This window comes from Rhinopithecus bieti, unplaced genomic scaffold (genome assembly GCF_001698545.2).
Source record: "Rhinopithecus bieti isolate Rb0 unplaced genomic scaffold, ASM169854v2 scaffold_61117, whole genome shotgun sequence".
Taxonomy (NCBI): Eukaryota; Metazoa; Chordata; class Mammalia; order Primates; family Cercopithecidae; genus Rhinopithecus; species Rhinopithecus bieti.
In genome coordinates this window covers 2129945-2135933 of record NW_016824934.1, presented here as the reverse complement: position 1 = coordinate 2135933, position 5989 = coordinate 2129945, and positions in this window count along the sequence as shown.

Here is a 5989-nt window from a genome sequence, read left to right as displayed (position 1 = left end):
AGGGAAGGTCCTCTGGAATGGGGGATGTGCAATTTTAAATTGAGAAGATCAGAAGTACCTTGACTGAGAAGGTGACATTGGAGCAAAGACTTGAAACAGAGCACCTTCCAGTTCCAACTTGCACTGGCTCCCTGGGTGAGCTTGGGAAAGTCACTTTCCTTCTCTGAGTTTTCCTGGAAAATAATAAAGTAACTGGGCTGACCTAAATCAGTAACTTCCAACTGTCTGTTCACTCTGCACAATCCCTTTAGTCAGATGAAGAATTATGCAGAACCCTATAGGTTAGACTTCCCAGATAAAATTTAAGATACCTGGCCAGGCATGGTGGCTCAAGCCTGTAATCCCAGCACTTTGGGAGGCCGAGACGGGTGGATCATGAGGTCAGGAAATCGAGACCATCCTGGCTAACACGGTGAAACCCTGTCTCTACTAAAAAATACAAAAACTAGCTGACCAAGGTGGCGGGCGCCTGTAGTCCCAGCTACTCGGGAGGCTGAGGCAGGAGAATGGCATAAACCCGGGAGATGGAGATTGCAGTGAGCTGAGATCCGGCCACTGCACTCCAGCCTGGGCGACAGGGCGAGACTCGGTCTCAAAAAAAAAAAAAAAAAAAAAGTAAGATACCCAATTCAATTTGAATTTCAAGTAAACCAATGAATAATTTTTTTGAACATAGGTATATCCCAAGCATTGCATGGGACATACTTATACTAAAAAGTATTTGTTTATCTGAATTCAAGTTGAACTGGGTGACCTGTGTTTTTATTTGCCAAATCTACCACCCTCCTATAGGTGACACAGGAATGGGAGCAGGGGAAGCAGCCCTCAGAGCTCAGGAGCTCTACAACTAGCCCGTCTGAGGCTTGGTGTCCCCAGGGGCAGGGCTGGACGGCATCTCCGAGAGACTGTGATGGATCCCATTGGGAAAAAGAGTGATTGCTGCGTTCCAAAGTTCAGCCTGAGGTCAATCCAGGGCCAGGTGCCCCCTGATCTCAGGGAGCCTTCAGTTAAATACCTAAGGAGAAGGCAACCAGTTCAGCACCTGGCAGTGATGGGTGCCCAGAAACTGTTTACTGGGGTCTCTCACTGTCCAGGCTTTTCAGAGGTAAACTCCTGGTCCATTTAGCTCAGATGGTCCCTCCACCCCATAGGGCCAGGAACAGGTTGACGGAGCATGGTACTGAGTCTGGGCAAAGGGCCCAGGAGGTTTGGTGGTTTTCTCCCCAGAGGTTCATTCATTCCTGGGTTGGAACCTGAGCTTGGCTCAGAAGCTCTTTCACCCACATTTGTCTCAGAAGGGCTGGCCCTAGGCTCTCCCACCCAGTGAGAGTTAAATTGGAGAAAACAGTGACTTTTTTAAATGAAAAGGAAAAAACAACCTTCAGAACTAGATAAAGAGCAGAAATGCAAATGGCAAAATATCTGAAAGCTCCTGGCAGGTGGTGGAGGTAGTCTCTCACCAGCATGAAGTAGAAGCAAAGCCGCCAGCCTCTCCAGAGCCCACAGTTTCAGAGCATGCTGTGAGCAGCTAGGACTTCTCAGCTGGCCACAGAACTTGTTTTCTCCCTCAGGTAAAATCAGTAGCCAAGGCAGTCTGCTCTCAATTTTCTGTCTTGTGGCTTATCTGAGCTGGGATAACTCCAGGATGAGGGAGAGGGGAACTGGGGACAGAAGGAAAGGAAAAAGGGGGCCCTGACTAGAGAGGCAGGACACAGCAGAGAAACCATGGCATGTGTTCGTGCCAGTTCCAGTGTCTACTACTGTGTAACAATCACCCCCAAAATAGTGGCTTAAAGCAATTTATTTAAATTTCTTAGCCTGGTGCAGTGGCTCATGCCTCTAAACCCAACGCTCTGGAAGTCTGAGGTGAGAGGATAGCTTGAGGCCGGGAGTTGAAGACCAGCCTGGAAAACATAGCAAGATCTTGTCTCTACAAAAAAAAATTTAATAGCAAGATCTTGTCTCTACAAAAAAAAATTAATAGCAAGATCTTGTCTCTAAAAAAAAAATTTTTCTTAATAGCAAGATCTTGTCTCTACAAAACAAAATATTTTTTAATTAGTTGGGTGTGGTGGCACATGCCTTTGGTCCTAGCTACTCAGGAGGCTGAGGCAAGAGGACTGCTTGAGCCCAGGAGTTTGAGTTATGCAGTGAGCTATGATTGTACCACTGCCCTCCAACCTGGGCAGCAAAATTTTAAGAAACCCTGTCTCTTAAAATATTTTTTAATTTTTTAATTTAAAAATAAAATTAAATAAATACATTTCACATGGTTCTGGGGGTTGAATAGGCTCAGCTGGGCAGTTCTCACTTTGGGTCTCTTCTGATGTCAGCAGGAGCTGAAGACATCTGAAGCCTCAGTTAGGCTGAGTGTCCCAAAAGGCTTCTTCACTCACATGTCTGGCACCTGGGCAGGGATAGTAGGAACACTAGATGATGGCCCCCACACATCCCACACATTCTTGCCACATGGCTAGTTTGAGCTCCTTCACAATATGGCAGTCTGGAGTAGCAGACTTCTTACACATAATATGGTGGTCTGGAGTATCAGACTTCCTACACAGTAGTGGCTTTTCCCTGAACTCCTGTCCAAGGCTTTCTATGACCCAGTCTCAGAAGTCACGAAGTATTACTTAACTCTGCTGCATGCTGATGATTAAAAGGACCAGCCCAGATTTAGTGTAGGAGAGACTGATGTGAATTCTGGGAGGGCTGACCCATGGTTGAGGGGCTTTTGGGGAGACTAGCTACTACAGTGCCCTTGCTGTGAGGTTCGGGCTGTGCCCATCAGCCCAGTTGCCAGGCAAAGCAAAAGCTGAAGCGACAAGGACAGTCACTTTGCTGACTGGTGCAAATGACGCCCTCTAAACATTGGTCGGTAGGGAATGCGGTATAAAGAATCGAGAAACCTAGGGCCTGGCGCTGGCTCTGGCTTTCTCGGGCTATGCACTAGTGGGCACTGGTGTCTTCATCTTAAAATTGAGGCAGTTGGATTAAATCACTTAAGTTTCTTCTCACCTCTGAGTTAAGAAATATAACATGGCTGGGTGCGGTGGCTCCCGCCTGTAATCCCAGCACTTTGGGAGGCCAAGAAGGGTGGATCACTTGAGGTCAGAATTTTGAGACCAGCCTGGCCAACATGGTGAAACACTGTCTCTACTTAAAACACAAAAAATAGCCAGGCGTTGTGGCACATGCCTGTAATCCCAGCTACTCAGGAAGCTGAGGTAGGAGAATTGCTTGAACCCAGGAAGCAGAGGTTGCAGCGAGCCAAGATAGCGCCACTGCACTCCATCCTGGGCAACAGAGCGAGACTCAGTCTCAAAAAATAATAACAATAGAAGTAAGAAATATAACATGATATATGAGTTCATCACAGAATCTAAGTCTTTCAAGAGGCAAGGGGACCAAGTCCCAGGGCCATTCTCAGAAGCAAGCATGAAAATTAGAAGTGCCAAGTTATCAGCCACCAATCTTTGCCTCTTCTGAGGCAACAAAATCCATATAGCCAAATGAATATGTTCAATTCAGAGGATCCTGCCCTTCCCTTCCTGACTGTGTGTGCACTTGTGCATATGTGTGCACGCATACATGTGTGTGCACGTGGGGAGGTGTAAACGTTAGGCAAGTGTCCCACTGCACATTGTGTTTCTGCTCCAGAAAAAACTGCCAAATGAGTAGTTTATACTGGAGGAAACAGCCCAAATACTTCAACTTATATAACTATGTGTTATATGGCGTTTTAATTTAGCCCTCATTCCAAATGCATGGTGCGTCCTTTTGACACCTTGAAGAAATGCTTCTCAGATGACAGGCTGGGCACAGCAGCTCAAGGCTGCAAAAGGAAAGCACACAGCCCTGAAAATTAAAAGGGATTTAGGTCCTCCTTGGAAATTTCCAGCCTCAGGCTACTCGATGTGGTCATTTATTAAGTGACTTAATCAGGAAAAGGAACTCAGTCTCAGAGCAATTAAGTTGCTTTCTGGGCACTGCTGGATTCTCCCAATTATGAATGGGGTAATGCATTCATACTGGGACTACCAGAAGAGAATTCTATTCCAGGGCTGAATAATGCTTAGCTACTCAGCTATGGAGACTCCGTGTTGCTGAGAAATATATTAACTTGCTGAATTTGGGGAAACTTTCCTTTGATTGAATCCAAGCAGGTTTGTTATTTTTTGCTTTGTTTTGTTTCTTGTTTCTGAGACTCTGTCTCACTGCAGCCTCGACCTCCCCAGCTCAAGTGATCCTCCTGCCTCTGCCTCCTGTGTAGCCGGGACCACGGGTGTGCACCCAGATAATTTTCTATTTTTTGTAGAGACAGGGTCTCACTTTGTTGCCGAGGCTGGTCTGGAACTCCTGGCCTCAAGCATTCCCCCTGCCTCAGCCTCTCAAAGTGCTGAGATTATAGGTGTGAGCCACCTTGCCTGGCTTCCAAACAGTTTTTTAACATAGTTTTATTTGCCCTATAATGGGAAGGATCAGGGTTATAGAATTATGACCTGTCAGAGTCTGAAGACTCTCAAAGCTCTCTTGTCCCAAGCTTATAGGTGTGAGCCACCTTGCCTGGCTTCCAAACAGTTTTTTAACATAGTTTTATTTGCCCTATAATGGGAAGGATCAGGGTTATAGAATTATGACCTGTCAGAGTCTGAAGACTCTCAAAGCTCTTTTGTCCCAAGCTTATTCATTTCTGTGCCAAAGAGACAAAGGGAAAACGATAGTGCTCAAGGCCACATACTTTGTCTGGGCAAAACTGGGACTAGCCTCCAGGTCTCCCTTCTCAAAGCTCAAGGTTGTTGTCTAAACTAGTGGGGAAAGGATCTCTCTAGGACTTTGTTGGGATACTGAAGAAGCATTCTGGGACCCCTCTCAAATAACCAGCCATGGCTCCCCCAAAGAGTAGAGCAGAATGGACTCAATATCCTGTGCAAAGTATACATGTGGGAGTGAATACTCAGCGAGAGAATTTGCTCAAAAATATTTATTGAGGGCCTCCTATGTACCAGGAACAATGCTGGAAACCAGGAATATGGCAGAGAACATAATGTCTCTGCCCTAGAGAAGGATCTTACACTACAGGCTGGTGAGGAGGAAAATAAGGGAATGAGTGGATGAATAAATAGATGGATGGGTAATTAATAGATGGATAGATAGATGGATAATAAATGAATGGATAGATGGTTGGTTGCTACATTTAGAAAGACAGGAGAGCAATAATTCAGGATTAAGTTAGGCTTAGACTCAGAAACCTGGGGAACTGCACCCTCCTGCATACCTGCTGTGCAGCCAAAATCAACTCTATTCAGATATTCTCCTGCTCAAAGGTCGTCGGTGGATATCCAGTCCTCCATCATCCATACCCTACACTGCTCCAGTGTTTGCCATTTACTTCAGTCCTGGTTAATCTCATCACAGTGTCCTTAACACCACTACTAATCAAAACGATTCCTACTCATTTGCTCAGACTGTCAGCTTTTCCTGGAATGCCCTCTGCTGTGCCCTCTGCCTCTTCTCCAAGTCCCTCTCCCTTCATCCTGCTCTCCCCACCCTCTCCGGGCCTGCCTGTAACACACACCAGGCACTGAGCACATACTCTTCGGGAGGTGCACTGTATCTGGTGAGCTACACTTGTCTCCCCTACCGTCAGCTAAATGGTCAAGCCAACTAGGTTAGGAACTGTATTCCCTTTCAGGGCCCCCATGGACAAGCACAGGGCTGGGCACACAATAGATGATGAATAAAGACTTTAAGAATAACATAGAATCTGAAGACAGTAAGTACACGTGGTCCCTAGGACACATGCCTGGCTTGGGCTCACCACTAGGAAACTCTGAAACCCTGGTTTTCCTCCCAGAATCTACTTCATCCAGCCCCGCCCTCTCCACCCACTGTCATGCTTTCCCGGAGGCATCCCCTCAGAATTAACATCGGGGCGAGGCCCGAGTGCTGGGCAGGGATGTGGGGAGTGGCCTTTTGGATTGTTTTA